The 19,793-nt window shown below is 43.9% G+C and overlaps 1 protein-coding gene across 1 annotated transcript in view; it reads right to left on the minus strand.

Annotated features, from left to right (window-relative positions):
* The window catches only part of AFF3 (ALF transcription elongation factor 3), a 688,775-nt gene that overhangs the window by 612,069 nt on the left and 56,913 nt on the right, over positions 1-19,793 (minus strand). The gene's annotated exons all lie outside the window — the stretch shown is intronic.

A 19,793-nucleotide genomic window follows, 5' to 3' on the forward strand; every position in this document is an offset into this window, starting at 1 on the left:
TGGGGGGCGCTATTCACTTTTTCCACAGCGCCGTTAATTAACGGCGCTGTGTTTTAAGTACCCTTAGCGGCCGCCGTTAAAAGGCGTATCGGCGTCGTTAAGGGGTTAAGGCATTTTTATAACTTACTGCAAAGTCAAAAGTTTACATACACTAAGATTACAAGATTACTATGTGCCTTTAAACATTTAAACAATTCTGGATTGCCCATATGATGATGTCATGTGTTTGGAAGCTTCTGATACCTTTGGCAACATCTGAGTTAATTAGAGACACACCTGTGAATGTATTTTAATGGATGTATTTTAATACACACCTGAAACACACTGCTTCTTTGTGTAGCATTATGGGAAAGTCTCAAGAAATCAGCCAAGATATCAGAAAGAAAAATGTGGACTTGCACAAGTCCGGCTCATTCTTGAATACAATTTCAAGGTGCCTCGTTCATTGGTACAAACAAGTTAGGAATGTCCAGCCATCATACCGCTCAGGAAGGAGATGGGTTCTATGTCCCAGAGATTAACGTGCTTTGGTCCGACATGTGCATATCAACCCAAGGCCAAAAGCAAACAACCTTGTGAAGATGATGGCAGAAGCCAGTAAGATTGGTGTCAATATCCACAGTGAAACGAGTACTGTATCAACACAGGCTGAGAGGCCACTCTGCCAGCAGGAAGCACTTACTCCAAAAGAAACATAAAAAAAAAATAATGTTTGCAAATGAACAAAGGAACAAAGACCTTAATTTTTGGAGACATGTCCTGTGGTCTGATGAAACTAAAATTTAACTTTTTGGGCATAATGACCATTGGTACGTTTGGAGGAAAAAGGAGAAGCTTGGAAGTCTAAGAACACCATCCCAATTGTCAAACACAGGGGTGCCAGCTTCATGTTGTGGGGTTGTTTTGCTACAGGAGGGACTGTTGCACTTCACAAAATAGATGGCATCATGAGAAAAGAAGATTATGTGGCAATACTGAAGCAACATCTCAAGACATCAGGAAGTTAAAGCTTGGGCAGAAATGGGTCTTCCAAATGGACAATAACCCGAAGCATCCTGCCAAAATGGTAACAAAGTGGCTTAAGGTGTCACGGGGATACAAGGAGGGCGAGAGCTAATAACCCGGGCCCCTGCAATTTCCCTCAGACTAGGAAAACCCTGTCTGACCCTCTACCTGAAGTTTACACTGAAGGTGGGCATGTTCAGGCCTCCACCCTCACCCTGACTCCTGATTCAGCCCTAGACTGAATATCACCGCCCACCACCCAGTGAATGCAATAGACCAATACCCACAGTTATAACAAACAAGGATAAAGGAAAATATACACCACGCCGCAGTCAATCAGGAATACACTATAACGGTGCAGGGCAAAATAAATACAAATATAGGAAGGAGTAAATAAGGCAAGGAAAATACACCACCAGCAACGATTCTCCAACAACCAGCTCTCCACTCCGGACCGAGATAACTACGGATAAGACAGAAGCTATAATCGGCGACGCCCAAAGATCAGGAGAATCATTTAAAGGAAATGGGCATGGCCCAGCTTCCAATCCGAGGATCAGATAAATTAACCCCGGAGCAGCCAGACGAAAACTAGCCGACGCCAATGAGCAAACAGTGGTCAAACGCGGAATTACCGCTGTCTGTCAGACGACCTGGTCTGAACAGTGTCCGACATGACATAAGGATAACAAAGTCAATGTTTTGGAGTGGCTATCACAAAGCCCTGATCTCCTATTTAAAATGTATGGGCAAAGCTGAAAAGGCAGGTGTAAGCAAGGCGACATACAAACCTGGATCAGTTACACCAGTTTTGTCAGGAGGAATGGGCCCAAATTCTGACTAACCATTGTGAGAAGATTGTGGAAGGATATCTAAAACGTTTCCCCTAAGTAATTCAGTTTAAGGGCAATGGTACCAAATACTGATGAAATGTATGTAAACTTTTGACTTTGCAGTAAGTAATAAAAATGCCTTAAAACATTGACTCTCATTCTCATTATTCTGGCAAATGTTAATAACTATGTGTGATGGTGTGATATGTTATGTGGGTATCATTTTTATGTATATTTCTATTTTACTGATTATCATGGTGTTACTGTATCTTGTAGGATGAGTTGTTATTTGCCATCTGATATTCTCCCCACAGTTCTGTATTGTTATCTCTCCACAGGGTCAGTGAATAATGTTGTTTGCTAATATGCTAATGACATGTTGACCTAGCTTGTTGAAACAATGAGCCCCTGAGACCTTCCCCCTCTTGGCCTGTGAATGAGGGGGGAGACTTGTAAATATCAGGGAGGTGAGACACAGAGATCAGTCTGATGTGGAACCATGATGTGAAGAGCATATCAGAGAGAAAGAAGGGAATATGGACTGATCCTCTGTGCTGGATTGTTGGACTTTTATCCTGTTACCGAAATGCATTCGTGTTCTGGAATATTTTATCCTTTGTGTGATGGATCGTATATATGGACCTTTCATGTTTTGCATAAATAAAGGTCTTGGAATTGTTCACTATTCTCTTGCTCTGTTGATTGTGTGATACCGGAGAAGGAACTCGTGACAACTGGTGGCAAGCAGCGGGATCAACAGAGCGTAACCTAATGGAGAACCACACACAGAGTGAGTACAGAAATTGGACTGTATCCAGTTTACAGGAGAGAGCCAGAGACCTGGGCCTGAACTACCAGGGACTGACTAAAGAGGCCTTAATCGATCTACTGGTTGGTGCTAGCCAGACCACTTACTCCCATATGTCTGAAGGATGAGCACTGGAGACGAGGACCCCCACCCCAAAAAGCCAGTGGGTGGTGTGGTACAAAGAAGAGATGGCGGTTCTGGGCCCAGGCATCTCTCAGGAGTACAAGGAGGAGGCTGCCCGCCGGGCACAGCGGAGACAAGAAGCAATGGAGCTTGAAAGAGGGAGTAACGCAATTTGGAATGTAAACCCAACGATCCGGGAGCCTGTACGGATCACCCGGACAGAGTTTAAGCAATTTGATGAGGCTTCCAGAGATGAGGGGTTCTTCAAGGACTTTGAGCAGCAGTGTGCTGTGATGGAGGTGCCCCACTCTGGCTGGATGTGTTTGTTAGTGGGACTCCTGAACGGTAGCCTGGCGGAGGCTTACCGAACCATTGACTCACAGCGGAATCGGGATTATAACATTGTAAAGCAGATAATCCTGGATTACCATGCTATCACCCCAGACTCATATAGGGCCAAGTTCCGAGACCTCCCATGCACTGCGGGGGGATCGTTTAGGATGTATGCACATAAGATGTCCCAGGCATGTCGGAGATGGCTGGAAGCAGAAAATGCCTTTACTGTGGAAGATGTTATACAGGCATTCCTTATAGAACAATTTCTTGCCAAGTGCCCCGCAGAGGTACGGGAATGGGTCCGGGAGTGCATGCAGTGCACCATGGATAGAGCTGCAGCCCTGGCCGATGAAGCCCTTACTATCCGACCGCAATGGAGGAGGGTTCTGGACAATGAACCACGGCCTTTGACCGCGCCCCGTCCCCTTCCGATTATATCTGCCCCTCCACCCAACCACAGGCCGATGACAATCACAGCTCACAATCCTGGGCCCCAACAGTTCCGACCACGACCTGGGGGTATCACAGAGAGAAGATGTTACGGGTGTGGGCAACCTGGACATTTGCAGTCTGGCTTCCCCTCAAGGATTCGGAGGGAGCCCCACCTCGTCCAGTGCATCTTGTGCAGTCCATCCCGCCTGAGAAAGAGGAACCACCACCCCCACCAGAGTGGACCACCGACCACAGCACCATAAATACCCCTCCTGGAGTGTAAGGACACCGGCCTTTGTCCATCAGAAATACACAGCAAGGGCATTGCCACATGCAGGATGTCTTAACTGATGGATACAAAGTGTCGGGATTTAGAGACACGGGGGCATTCCTGATTATCGCTGACCCCCGTGTGGTTAGACCCTAGGCAATTCACCAGGGCCGGGGAATTCCCATTGTCCTGGTGGGGGGTGTCCGCAAATATATACAGAGAGCTTTGGTACGTTTGGATTTCGGTTTTGGAGAAAACCTGTGTTGGATTGGCGTTATGGGAGGACTCCCTGCAGATATCCTCCTTGGAAATGACATTGGGGAGTTGCAAAGTCATTTTGTGGGAGCACAAGGTCCGTGGGCCTCTCCTTCTTCTGAAAGAACAATTGGAGGGAGATATCGCAGATACCGTAACGCCCATCATTCCCTATGTTCTAGAGTTCAGAGACTGTCTCGCCCAGCTAGCTACCTTGGCTAATGAACATCAGCGAACAGCCCAGTCCAGTCAAAAAGCCTGGTATGACCATAAAGCCAGGACCCGGGAATTTATGGACAAGTGCTCATGATTATTGCAACCCCTGCCACTGTACAAGGAACTATAAACAGTGCAGCAAAGTGGACTAAAGTGAGCAGGCCAGTGGTCTGTGTAGACCTAATGGCGTGCTCACTTATTATGAGTGGGAGAGGTTGTGATGGTGTGATGTTATGTGGGTATCATTTTTGTGTATATTTCTATTTCACTGATTATCATGGTGTTACTGTATCTTGTATGATGAGTTGTTATTTGCCATCTGATATTCTCCCCACAGTTCTGTATTGTTATCTCTCCACAGGGTCAGTGAATAATGTTGTTTGCTAATATGCTAATGACATGTTGACCTAGCTTGTTGAAACAATGAGCCCCTGAGACCTTCCCCCTCCTGGCCTGTGAATGAGGGGGGAGACTTGTAAATATCAGGGAGGTGAGACACAGAGATCAGTCTGATGTGGAACCATGATGTGAAGAGCATATCAGAGAGAAAGAAGGGAATATGGACTGATCCTCTGTGCTGGATTGTTGGACTTTTATCCTGTTACAGAAATGCATTCGTGTTCTGTAATATTTTATCCTTTGTGTGATGGATCGTATATATGGACCTTTCGTGTTTTGCCTAAATAAAGGTCTTGGAATTGTTCACTATTCTCTTGCTCTGTTGATTGTGTGATACCGGAGAAGGAACCCGTGACACTATGGTAATCCTTATTTACCTAAAACGGGTAAAGTTTATTCTGATTTCATGTCGGATATTGAGAAAAACATGCATTTTTGTCTTTTTATATAGTCTATGTAAACTTCGGGACTGAGATTTGTCTTCCAACAGGAAAAATGATCCCAAACATAAAGCAAAATCTACAATGGAATGGTTCACAAATAAACCTATCCAGGTGTTAGAATGGCCAAGTGAAAGTCCAAGACGTCAATCCAATCGAGAATCTGTGGAAAGAGATGAAAACTGCTGTTCACAAACGATCTCTATCAAACCTCACTGAGCTCGAGCTGTTTGAGAAGGAAGAATGGGCAAGAATTTCAGTCTCTCGGTGGACAAAGCTGATAGAGACATACCCCAAGCGACTTGCAGCTGTAATCGCAGCAAAATGTGGAGCAACAAAGTATTAAGTTAAAGGGGCCAAATAATATTGCACGCTCCACTTTTCAGTTCTGGAATTTTCACAAAAATTTAAAATAACCAATAAATTTCGTTCAACTTCACAATTGTGTTCCACTTGTTGATTCTTCACCAAAAATTAAACGGTTGAAAAGTTCCAGGGGGCCGAATACTTTCGCAAGGCACTGTATATAAATATAAATATATATATATATATATATATATATATATATATATATATATATATATATATATATATATATATAGATAAATATATATATAGATATACATATATACACACATACATACACACACATAGAGTCAATGACAACCTATCCAATCCACATAGGCAAAGAAATCAAACCATAGAAGTCCATATATTAAATTATTTGTAATAATGAGAATGACACAGGGAAAAAGTATTGAACACGCTTATTGAAATGTAATTAATATTTCATACAGAAACCTTTGTTGGTGAAAACAGCTCAAAACGCCTTCTGAATGGAGAAACTAGTCACATACATTGCTCAGGTGTGATTTTGACCCATTATTCCACACAAACACTTTTCAAGTCCTCAAAGTTCCGTGGGGTCCTTCTATGAACTCTGAACAGTTTTTTGCATAAATTTTCTATTTGATTGGGGTCAGGGCTGTATTTGCCACTAGGCACTTGAGGGCACGTGCCTAGGGCGGGAAGATGCGGGGGGGGCAGCGCCTGAACAAGGTTTTTTTTCCATTTAGTCCAGTGTGTCCCTTGGTTCCTGAAGACAGGGGGCGGCATAGCGGCAGACAGAACACGTGGTGCTGATGTCGACTCTCCCTACTCCATGCTGAGTGAGACACAGTGACCCTCTGCTCACAGCCTAACTCCTGCATGCCCAGAAGTCCACTTACTGGGGCTGAGGTGGAGCAGCGGCGCCCTGTCTCCCGACCCTGGGACACACACACTGCTGGCCACGACTCGCAGTAGAGCAGTACACAGTAAGTACTGTAATGATCTCCTGCCTGTGTGCTGCCTGCTGCTGCCTGGCTCTGTCGAGACTCCCCTCACCCATTCCCTCAGATTCCTCAGCATCGTTTCTGCCTGCAGACAGTGCCTGAGGCTGGAGCCGTGCACTGGAATGTTTGATGTTTGGTTGTTCGCTCCCAGGAGTTGGAACCAGATAGAGTGAGTGGGGTGGGTCCTGGGAGCAAACATGTGCAGGGCTGTGTGTGTGTTCGGAGCTGTGTGTGCGGAGCTGTGTGTGTGGAGCTGTGTGAGTGTGTGCGCGAAGCTGTGTGTGTGCACGGAGCTGAGTGTGTTTGCGGAGCTGTGTGTGTGTGCGCGGAGATTTGTGTGTGTGTGGAGCTGTGTATGCGTGGAGGTGTGTGTGCGCGGAGCTGTGTGTGCGGAGCTTTGTGTGTGTGCACGGAGCTGTTTGTGCGTGCGGAGCTGTGTGTGTGTAGCTGTATATGTGTGTGTGTGCGGAGCTGTATGTGTTTCCGGAAATGTGTGTGCGGAGCTGTATGTGTGTGTGCGTGTGGAGCTGTATGTGTGTGTGTGGGTGGGGCTGTGTGTGTGTGCTGAGCTGTGTATGTAGCTGTATATATGTGTGTGCGGAGCTGTATGTGTGTGCGTGTGGAGCTGTATGTGTGTGTGGGGCTGTGTGTGTGCAGAGCTGTCTGTGTGTTGCTGTATGTGTGTGTGCATGCGGAGCTGTGTGTGTAGCTGTATATGTGTTTGTGTGGAGCTTTATGTTTGTATGTCCGGAGCTGTGTATGTGGAGCTGTATGTGTGTGTGTGCGGAGCTCTATGTGTGTGTGCATGGAGCTGTATGTATGCGTGTGTGTGCAGAGCTGTATGTGTGTGGGGGGCTGTGTATGTGTGCGTGCGGAGCTGTATGTGTGTGTGCAGAGCTGTATGTGTGTGGGGGGCTGTGTATGTGTGCGTGCGGAGCTGTATGTGTGTGTGCGGAGCTGTATGTGTGTGGGGGGCTGTGTATGTGTGTGTGCGGAGCTGTATTTGTGGGGCTGTATGTGTGTGTGCAGGGCTGTATGTGTGTGTGCACAGCTGTATGTGTGTGTGCGGGGCTGTATGTGTGTGTGCGGAGCTGTATGTGTTTGGGGGGCTGTGTATGTGTGTGTGCGGAGCTGTATGTGTGGGGCTGTATGTGTGTGTGCGGAGCTGTATGTGTGTGTGCAGAGCTATATGTGTGTGTGGGGCTGTATGTGTGTGTGCGGAGCGGTGTGTGTGCAGGGCTGTATGTGTGTGTACGGGGCTGTATGTGTGTGTGCGGAGCTGTATGTGTATGTGTGGGGCTGTATGTGTGTGTGCGGAGCTGTATGTGTGGGGCTGTATGTGTGTGTGTGGAGCTGTATGTGCAGAGCTGTATGTGTGTGTGCCGCGAATGGCAAAAATCACTGATGTGAAAGTAGCCTAAGTTACTGCCGACAGTGTCTACATTAGGGTTCATACTCGCATGCGAGAAACTCGGATGAGTGTTGCACATCAATACCCGGCACTCAGGAGTGGAGCATGTACTGCTATGCGGCCACAGGCTCCGATCTCAGTGTCGGGTATTGACGTGCGACACTCATCCGAATTTCTTGCATGTGAGTATGAGCCCTTAGTCATACCAATGGGGAGGCAGCACTAAAAGTGCCTAGGGCAGCACAAACTCTAAATACGGCCCTGATTGGGTTGAAATGACTGGCTGGGCCATTCTATTAGCTATATTTTCTTTCTCTAAAACCAATTAAGAATTGTGCGTTTGGGATCATTGTCTTGCTGAAGTGTCCACACTCTTCATCTTCATCGTCCTGGTAGATGGCAGATTTTATCAAGAATGTTTCAGTACATTTGTCCATTCACCACACCTTTAACCCCTCATCAGACGTACAATTCCATCAATGTGACCCGGGCCAATCTGACCATGGACGTAATAGTACGTCTCAGCGATTGGCCATGATCATGGGAGGATCGTGGCCGATCGCCGCCGGGTGTCAGCTGATTCTGACAGCTGACTCCCGGGACTAAGTGCCAGGAGCGGTCACAGACCGCACTCGGCACTTTAACCCCAGTAATACTGTGATCGAACATGATCGCATTTCGAAACCCGGCGCAGGGGCTGAAAGCCCCCCCACCTTTGCATCAGAGACCACACGCCGTGACGCAGGGTCCCGATCTCTGCCATGGTAACCTGATGTAGTCATGATGACATCCGGGTTACAAGAGCTAAGAAACTTCCTGGTCATGCGCAATATTCCGTGTGGGGAATTTTCCGTGTGGGGAATTTTCCATGTGGGGAATTTTCCATGTGGGGAATTTTCTGTGTGGGGAATTTTCCGTGTGGGGAATTTTCCGTGTGGGCAATTTTCTGTGTGGGCTATTTTCCTGTGTGCATTTTTCCTGTGGGCATTTTTCTGGTCACCGCAGTGCCAGTGTCAGTGCAGCACTGACAGCTTCTATAGCATGCAGATGCTGCTTCATCTGCATGCTATAGAAGTGATCAGCCTGCAAAAAATGATTATCCCATAGTGGGACAAAATGTAAAAGTCAGAATAAAGTAAAACAATTTTTTAAAAATAACTATAAAAACATATATATAAAAAAATAATATTAAAAAAATCAATATTTATTCTAAATACTAAATAAATATTTGAATGAAAAAAAAAATCTAAACAATAAAAGTACACATATTTGGTATTGCCGCGTCCGTAATGACCCGACCTGACCTACAGTATAAAACTGTTCCACTAGTGAACACCTTAAGTGAACAACATAAAAAAAGGCAAAAAACAATGCTTTATCATCATACCACCAAACAAAAAGTGGAATAACATGCGATCATAATGATGGATATAAATAATCATGGTACCGCTGAAAACGCCAACTTGTCCTGCAAAAAACAAGCTCCCATACAGCTCTATCAGCATAAAAATAATAAAGTTATAGCCCTTAGAATAAAGGGATGCAAAAATAATTATTTTTTATATAAAACAATTTTTATTATATAAAAGCGCCAAAACATAAAAAAATATAAATGAGGTATTGCTGTAATCATACTAACCCAAAGAATAAAACTGCCTTATCAATTTTACCACACATGGAACGGTATAAACGCCCCACAAAAGAAATTCATGAATTGCTGATTTTTGTTCATTCTGCCTCCCAAAAATCGGAATAGAAAGTGATCAAAAAATGTCATGTGCCCGGAAATGGTACCAATAAAAACGTCAACTCGTCCCACAAAAAACAAGACCTTACATGACTCTGTCTGTTGCCGAAATATGAAAAAATTATAGCTATCAAAATATGGCAATGCAAAAACAATTTTTTGCAATAAAAACTGTCTTTCAGTGTGTGACAGAAGCCAAACATAAAAACCTGCTATAAGGTCTCTTTCACACGTCCTGACATTTCTGGTACCGGAGATGTCAGTGTCCGTGTGTGTAATACTTGTGGCACACGTGTGGCATGCGTGTGCTGCATCAGTACCACAAGGACGGGAGCCAGGGAAGAAGCATTACAGTACGTGCTGTTCCCCGGTGCCAGGTGCTGAACACTGCTCTCATCATTCTCCCCTGCTCTGCCGGCAATCGGCGCGAGCAGGGGAGAATGATGAGAGTTACATTTAAGTAATAAAATAGAGCAGGCGGCGGCTGATGGGATATTACTCCCATCAGCCTACCCCAGTTTCTGCTAATAACAGTGACAGCAGGAGCAGCAGATGGGAGTATTCATCTGCTGCTCCTGCGCTGTAAATAAATACGGTAATTAAAAAAAAACCAGTGTGGGTTCCCCCCTATTTTTATTTTTTTTTAATTCGTTTATTAACAACAGAATAAGTAATGTTACAAACATTTTGCATCCGAGACCGTTGAATACAATATGTGGTACATACAAATTGTAAATTATTAAGCATATAGAAAAATACAACTGTCGATCATAACCAACGATATATTGTGATTATTAAGGCTACTGGACCGATTGTAACATATGAATCATATCAATGGAGAACCTCAGAAAATCTAAACACTTGAATTAAAACTATATCTACTGTAACTACTAATTCGCCGCCGTACCTCGCACCTGATCCTCCATGCGATATCCCCAATCCACAACAAGTCTACAGAGTAAGATGGGATGAATTCCACCTACCCCAGATTTTTTCAAATTTACCCGGGCACCCTCTGTTCTGATATAACGTGCGTTCATATGGAATAATCGAGTTGACCAATTCAATCCACATTCTCGTGGATGGACCCATGTTTCCCATCCACCGCAAAGCCAGTACCTTCCGTGCCATAAAGAGCGTCTCACGTAAGAAAGTATCAATGTAATGATCCCAGGTCTCCTCCTCCCATACTCCAAATATGCAAACTAGGGGGTTAAGGGGAACCGGAATTGATAGCAGTGATGTTAGTAGTGATGAACAATGGGACAGCTCCATATCATGTGAATAAAGTCTGCATCTAAGGAGTGACATCGCGTACACTCTGACGTTGGAAACCGACCCATCTTAAAAAGCCTTGTTGGAGTTAAATATGATTGGTGTATTATGTATAGTTGAGTCATCCTGTTATTAACTGACGGGGAGACAAAACTCACAGCTGGGGGCTGCAACCCAAAAACCCCCGGGGAAGAGCGCTTACTGCAACGCTTCCCCAGCGCCAATGCGTGTCACATGGATGACATCCATGTGTGTTATGTGTATGCACGTGTGCGGGACGTTTTATGGCTAGTGCTGACATTAAAAAATGGACATGTCAGAGTGTTTTGCCCACGTACACACGGTCCGTGGAAACACACTGACATGTGCACAGGCCCTTTCAATTGAATAGGCAAATAGCACTCCGCTCCTCCTGAGTCTCTCTGCATGGCTAAGTAGCACTGCACAGCCACATGTGGGGTATTGCCAAGTTCAGTAGAAATTGTGGAACAAATTTTGTTGCTATTTCCACCCACTTCTTGTGTTAAAATGTAAAATCTTTGGCTAAAACAAAATTTTGGTAGCAAAAGTGTAGTTATTTTGTCCTCACTGCCCAATGGTATAAAATTCTGAGACACGCCTATGGTGTCAATATGATCACTGCACCCCTAGATGAATTCAGTGAGAGGTGTAGTTCATAAAATGGGGTCACTTATGAGGGGGTTCTGCTGTTTTGGCACCTCATGGGCTTTCCCAGTGGGTCATGGCACCTGCAAACCATAACAGTAAAATCTGGCGTGCCTTCTCTTCCGAGCTCTGCCATGCGCCCAAACACTGGTTTACCCCCACATATGGGGTATCAGCATACTCAGGACACGTTGATCAACAACTTTTTGGGTTCAATTTCTCCTGTTAGCCTTGGGAAAATAAAAAATTGGGGGTGAAAAAATTATTTTTGTAAAAAAAAATATTTTTTATTTTTACGGCTCTACGTTATAAACTTCTGTGACGCATTTGGGGGTTCAAAGTGCTCACCACACATCTAGATAAGTTCCTTAGGGGGTCTAGTTTCCAAAATGGTGTCACTTGTGGGGGGTTTCCACTGTTTAGGCACATCAAGGACTCTCCAAACGCAACATGACATCCAATCTTAATTCCAGCCAATTTTGCATTGAAGTAAAACGGCTCTTCTTCCTTTCCAAGCTCTGCCATGCGCCCAAACAGTGGTTTACCCCCACATATAGGGTATCAGCGTACTCAGGACAAATTGCACAACAATGTTTGAGGTCCAATTTCTCCTGTCACCCTTGTGAAAATAAAATATTGGGGGGGGCAAAAACATAATTTTTGTGAAAAAAATATGATTTTTTATTTTTACAGCTCTACGTTATAAACTTCTGTGAAGCACTTCGGGGTTCAAAGTGCTCAACACACATCTAGATTCATTAGGGGGTCTAGATTCCAAAATGGTGTCACTTCTGGTGGGTTTCCACTGTTTAGGCACATCAGGGGCTCTCCAAACATTACAAGGCGTCCGATCTCAATTCCAGCCAATTTTGCATTGAAAAGTCACACGGCCCTTTCCCTTCCAATCTCTGCCATGCACCTAAACAGTGGTTCACCCCTACATATGGGGTATCAGCATATTCAAGACAAATTGCACAATAACTTTTTGGGTTCAATTTCTCCTGTTACCCTTGGAAAAATAAAAAATTGGGAGAACAAAGATCACTTTTGTGGAAAAACTATGATCTTTTATTTTTACAGCTCTACGTTATAAAGCACTTGGGGGTTCAACGTGCTCACCACACAGCTAGATAAGTTCCTTGGGGGTCTAGTTTACAAAATGGTGTCACTTGTGGGGAAGGGGGGGGTTCCACTGTTTAGGCACATCAGGGGCTCTCTAAATGCGACATAGCGTCCGATCTCAATTCCAGACAATTTTGCATTGAAAAGCTCTGCCATGCAGCCAAACAGTAGTTTACCTGCACATATTGGGTATCAGCGTACTCAGGACAAATTGCACAACAACTTTTAGGGCCCAATGTCGCCTGTTACGCTTGGCAAAATAGAAAAAATTGGTCTGAATTAAATTTTTTGTGAAAAAAAGTTAAATATTCATTATTTTTTTTAAAATGGTGTTGTAAAAATGAGAAATCGCTGTTTAACTTTTAACCCTTATAACTTCCTATAAAAAAAATTTTTGTTACAAAATTGTGCTGATGTAGATATGTGGGAAATGTTTATACAACAAGAAGCTGGAGTAAAAAAATCCCAAAACACATGTTAACTAAAAATAATATATATTTTATTACAATCAGTAAACAACAATCGCTTGAAACATCAAATATTATAATAGCACATATAAGTCAGGAAAAGTGTGGAGGAAACCTGTAGGTATGCTGGAGGGTAATAGAGAGCCCAAATGTCTCAAACTAGGTTTTATAAATAAGTAACACTGCTGGGAATATGCAAGTAAAGACCCATAGTCAGAGCAGGGTTGTAACGCATTTAATAGTGCAAAAATATACCTCCATATTAGATCCCAGTAGCATTGTAAAGTGTCAGAGCTTACCCATATGAGAGGCAGATGATCCTCCCTGTTCCACCAGCGGCCCCCTGACGCACGTATCGCGGTCAGCTTTTTCAAAGAGGGTTCATTGGGAAATGTTACTTATTAAGTATTTTGTATGACATATCTCTGTGATTTAAGGGCATGAAAAAGTTGGAAAATTGCGAAATTTTCAAAATTTTCGCCAAATTTGTTTTTTTTTTTCATAAAGTCATATAAAAGAAATTTTACCACTAAAATGAAGCACGATATGTCACGAAATAAAAATGTCAGAAACACCGGGATCCATTGAAGCGTTCCAGAGTTATTACCTCATAAAGGGACAGTGGTCAGAGTTGTAAAAATTGGCTTGGTCGTAAACATGGAAACCACCCTCGGGGGTAAAGGGGTTAATTATATGGCTTGACAGTGCCGTGTCCTGAGAAACAACCCCACACCATGATCTTCCTCCAAACCTTCACTGTTAGTATGGTGTTTTTGTGGTGATATGCAGTGCCTTTTGAGCCTCCACGCAAGGTGTGTATTATGGCATTCAAAGAATTCAATTTTGGTCTCATTTGACCTGACTATAATCTCCCAGGATTTCACAGGTTTGTCTAAATGTCGTTGAGCAAACTTTAAAAGCGCTTTAACATGCGTTTTGTTCAGCAATGGAGTCTTGTGTGGTGAGCATGCATACAGGCCATGGAGGTTGAGTGCATTACTTATTGTTTTCATTAAAACAATTGTATCTGCTGATTCCATGTCTTTCTATAGCTCTCCATATGTGGTCCTTGGCTCTTGGACAGCTGTTCTGATAATATTTTCACCGCTCTGTCTGCAATCTTGCAGTGAGCACCTGGTAGTGGCCGGTTTGTGGTGAAATTATGTTCTTTCTACTTCCAGATTATGTCCACAACAGTTCTCACTTGAACCTTCAGTAGATTAGAAATTGTTCTGTAACCAATGCTATCAGTATGTTTTGCAACAATAAGGTTGCAAAGTTGTTAAAGGTACCGTCACATTAAGCGACGCTGCAGCAATATAGACAACGATGCCGATCGCTGCAGCGTCGCTGTGTGGTCGCTGGAGAGCTGTCACACAGACCGCTCTCCAGCGACCAACAATGCCGAAGTCCCCGGGTAACCAGGGTAAACATCGGGATACTAAGCGCAGGGCCGCGCTTAGTAACCCGATGTTTACCCTGGTTACCATTGTAAATGTACAAAAAAAAAAAAACACATACTCACATTCCGGTGCCTGTCACGTCCCCGGGCGTCCGCTTCCCTGCACTCCTCCTGCACCCTGTGTCAGCGCGGCCGTAAAGCAGAGTGGTGACGTCACAGCTGTGCTCTGATGTACGGCCGGCGCTGACACAGGATGCAGGAGGAGTGCAGGGAAGCGGACGCCCGGGGACGTGACAGGCACCGGAATGTGAGTATGTAGTGTTTTGTTTTTTTTTACATTTTCAATGGTAACCAGGGTAAACATCGGGTTACTAAGCGCGGCCCTGCGCTTAGTAACCCGATATTTACCCTGGTTACCATTGTAAAACATTGCTGGCATCGTTGCTTTTGCTGTCAAACACAACGATATATGCCGATCTGACGACCAAATAAAGTTCTGGCCTTCTAGCTCCGACCAGCGATATCACAGCAGGATCCTGATCGCTGCTGCGTGTCAAACACAACGATATCGCTATCCAGGACGCTGCAACGTCACGGATCGCTATTGTTATCGTTCTAAAGTCGCTCAGTGTGAAGGTACCTTAAGACAGTTCACTAGTTTTCCGCATCATGAGATGTTTGTTGTGTGGCACCTAGGTAATGAGACTGCTTTTTATAGGTCATCAGTTGAACAGACTCTTTTTTTTCACTAAGTGTCAGGATTGCTTTCTAAGTACTGATAAATTTCAGCTAGTATCATGACTTTCCATGGCTTTTGCACCTCTCTTTATGTGTTCAATGATTTTTTCCTGTGTGATCTCTCATTATTAGACATAACTTAATTTATGGACACCTATGGATGGATTTCCTCACCTCTATGGATTGGTTGGTTGTTACTGACATCTGGTGAGAATTTTGTGTCAATGGCATCTTTAGAAATATATTTACATAGAAAATTAGCGATGTGTTCAATACTTATTTCCTCCACTGTGTAATGGTCTGGGGCTGTTTTGCTGCATCAGAACCTGGAAGACTTGCTGTGGTAAATGGAACCATGAATTCTGTTGTCTACCAAAAAATCCTGAAGGAGAATGTCCACCCATCTGTTTGTGACCTCAAGCTGAAGCATACTTGGGTTATGTAGCAGGACGATGATCCAGAATGTACCAGCACGTCCACCTGTGAATGGCTTAAGAAAAACAAAGACTTTGGAGTGGCCTAGTCAAAGTCCTGACCTTAATCCGATTGAGATGATGTGGCATGAGCTTAAAAAGGCGGTTTATGCTCCAATGGCTGAATTACAACAATTCTGCAAAGATAAGTAGGTCAAAAATCCTCCAGAGCATTGTAAAAGACTCATTGCCAGTGCTTGATTGCATTTGTTGCTGCTAATGGCCCAACCAGTTATTAGATTTAGGGGGCAATCACTTTTTCACACAGGTTTGGTTTTCTTTTTCCCTTAACCCCTTCATGACCTTGGGATTTTCCATTTTTCCGTGTTCGTTTTTCACTCCCCTCCTTCCCAGAGCCATAACTTTTTTATTTTTCCGTCAATTTGGCCATGTGAGGGCTTATTTTTAGCGGGATGAGTTGTACTTTTAAACCACATCATTGGTTTTACCATGTCGCATACTAGAAAACGGGAAAAAAATTCCAAGTGCGGTGAAATTGAAAAAAAGTGCAGTCCCACACTGTTTTTTTGTTTGGCTGTTTTGCTAGGTTCACTAAATGCTAAAACTGACCTGCCATTATGATTCTCCAGGTCAGTTCGAGTTCATAGACACCTAACATGACTAGGTTATTTTTTATCTAAGTGGTGAAAAAAAATTCCAAACTTTGCTAAACAAAAAAAAAATTGCGCCATTTTCCGATACTCATAGCGTCTCCATTTTTCATGATCTGGGGTCGGTTGAGGGCTTATTTTTTGCGTGCCGAGCTGGCGTTTTTAATGATACCATTTTGATCGCCAGTTATTGCATTTTAATGCAATGTTGCGGTGACCAAAAAAACGTAATTCTGGCGTTTCAATTTTTTTCTCGCTACGCCGTTTAGCGATCAGGTTAATGCTTATTTTTATTGATAGATTGGGCGATTCTGAACGCAGCGATACCAAATATGTGTAGGTTTGATTTTTTTTTTATTGATTAATTTTGATTGGGGCGAAAGGGGAGTGATTTAAACTTTTATATATTTTTTTATTTTTTTCACATTTTTTTTACTTTTAACTTTTGCCATGCTTCAATAGCTCCATGGGAGGCTAGAAGCTGGCAGAACTCGATCGGCTCTGCTACATAGCAGCGATCATAAGATCGCTGCTATGCAGTAGAAATGCAGGTGTGCTGTCAGCGCCGACCACAGGGTGGCGCTCACAGCTACCGGGGATCAGTATCCATAGAGATCTCAAGGACCTCTATGGTTACTATTCAGAAGCATCGCTGACCCCCGATCATGTGATGGGGGTCGGCGATGCGCTCATTTCCGGCCGCCCGGTCGGAAGCGCCGGTTAAATGCCGCTGTCTGCGTTTGACAGCGGCATTTAACTAGTTAATAGCAGCGGGTGAATCGCGATTTCACCCGCCGCTATTGCGGGCACATGTCAGCTGTTCAAAATAGCTCATCAGCTGATGAACTCCGATGAACTCACTGACGGTGCTGCTGCATGAGAACTTTCGCACGCAGCCATGAAATCAAAGGGGCTCATCAGCTGATTAACTCCGGTGTACTTTCTCACTGCAGCTACACACTGCAGGAGTGATTACGCTCCTGTCAGTGTCTAGCCGGCTACCGGGTAGAGCAGTCGCATCAGCTGATATGACTGCTCTACAAGTGATTCAAATCGTCTTGGGACAGTATGAATTACAGCGGATAGGTGAGGAATATGGTGGTTTGTTATTTTTCTTTTATACAGGCAACATGGGCATTGTGGATTAGGCGTTAAGGTGAATATTGGTGTTTTTTTTATTTTTTTACAGTGAACAAGTGATTCAGGGATTAGGTGTTAAGGTGCGTATCAAGAAAAAAGAAGGTGAAGCAGCTTCCAAAATATTTTTCTCCTTAGGTGTTAAGGTGCATATAACAGTGTTTTTTATTTTTATTTCAATATTTATTTATTTTAACTTTTTTTTATTTACTATGAGCACATGCCCCGGCTGATAACTTCACCCATCAGCGGTTCCAGCACAGGCTGATGGGAATAGTAGTCTCTGATCATCTGACACCTGTGACCGGCGGTAAGCTTTTTACCACCGGTCACAGTCACAACTGCAGGCTCACACTGACATCTGACAGAGTGACTCCACAGTGCTCAGACCCGTGGTACCGATCTTACAGACCAATCAGAGCTGCCAGTTTTTCTCTCACTGTCGCACACATGATAGCGAGGGAAACACCCGATATATGAGACAAACATGCATATACAATGGGGAAAAAAGTATTTACTCAGCCACCAATTGTGCAAGTTCTCCCACTTAAAAAGATGAGAAAGGCCTGTAATTTACATCATAGGAGACCATAGGAGTGAAAATTGAGAAAACAAATCCGGAAAATTACCTTGTCTGATTTGGCAAGATTTATTTTGCAAATTATGGTGGAAAATAAGTATTTGGTCACCTAAAAACATGCAAAATTTCTGGCTCTCACAGACCCGTAACTTCTTCTTTAAGAGGCTCCTCGGTCCTCCTCTCATTTCCTGTAGTAATGGCACCTGTTTGAACTTGTTATCAGTATAAAAGACACCTGTCCACAACCTCAAACAGTCACACTCCAAACTCCACTATGGTGAAGACCAAAGAGCTGTCGAAGGACACCAGAAACAATTGTAGCCCTGCACCAGGCTGGGAAGACTGAATCTGCAATAGGCAAGCAGCTTGGTGTGATGAAATCAACTGTGAGAGCAATAATAAGAAAATGGAAGACATAGAAGGCCACTGATAATCTGTCTCGATCTGGGGCTCCATGCAAGATCTCACCCTGTGGGGTCAAAATGATCACAAGAACGGTGAGCAAAAATCCCAGAACCACACGGGGAGCTAGTGAATGACCTGCATAGAGCTGGGACCACCATAACAATGGCTACCATCAGTAACACACTACGCCGCCAGGGACTCAGATCCTGCAGGGCCAGATGTGTCCTCCTGCTTAAACCAGTACATGTCTGGGCCAATCTGAAGTTTGCTAGAGAGCATTTGGATTATCCAGAAAAGTACTGGGAGAATGTCATATGCTCTGCTGAAACCAAAGTAGAACTGTTTGGTAAAAACAAAACTCGTCGTGTTTGGAGGAGACAGAATGCTGAGTCGCATAAAAAAAACACCATACCTACTGTGAAGCATATGGGTGGCAACATCATGCTTTGGGGCTGTTTCTCTGCAAAGGGACCAGGATGACTGATCCGTGTACATGAAAGAATGAATGGAGCCATGTATTGTGAGATTTTGAGTGCAAACCTCCTTCCATCAGCAAGGGCATTGAAGATGAAATGTGGATGGGTCTTTCAGCATGATAATGATCCCAAGCACACTGCCAGGGCAACGAAGGAGTGGCTTTGCAAAAAGAATATGACGGTCCTGGAGTGGCCTAGCCAGTCTCCAGATCTCAACCCCATAGGAAACCTTTGGAGTGAGTTGAAAGTCCACGTTGCCCAGCGACAGGCCCAAATAATCACTGCTCTAGAGAAGATCTGCAAGTAGTGATGAGTATACTCGTTGCTTAGGTTTTCCCGAGCACGCTAGGGTGGTCTCCGAGTATTTGTGAGTGCTCGGAGATTTATTTTTGTCGAAGCAGCTGCATGATTTATGGCTGATAGCCAGCGTGAGTACATGTGGAGGTTGCCTGGCTGCTAGGGAATCCCCACATGTATTCAAGCTGTCCAGCAGCCATAAATCATGCAGCTGAGTCAACAAAAACTAAATCTCCGAGCACTCACAAAAACTCGGGAGACCACCCAAGCAATGAGTATACTCGCTCATCACTAGTCACAAGCCATCAAACAAAGAAGAAATGCTTACATTTTTGTGCCAGAAGCAGTGGGAAAGACTGGTGGAAAGCATACCAAGACGCATAAAAGCTGTGATTAAAAATCATGGTTATTGAACAAAATATTGATTTCTGAACTGAATTTTAAAACATTAGTTTTGTTATTTCTAAATGATTAGGAACTTGTTTTCTTTGCATTATTTGAAAAAGCACTTTTTTAAATTTTGACCATTTCTCC

The sequence above is a fragment of the Ranitomeya variabilis genome, chromosome 3 (assembly GCF_051348905.1).
Source record: "Ranitomeya variabilis isolate aRanVar5 chromosome 3, aRanVar5.hap1, whole genome shotgun sequence".
Taxonomy (NCBI): domain Eukaryota; kingdom Metazoa; phylum Chordata; class Amphibia; order Anura; family Dendrobatidae; genus Ranitomeya; species Ranitomeya variabilis.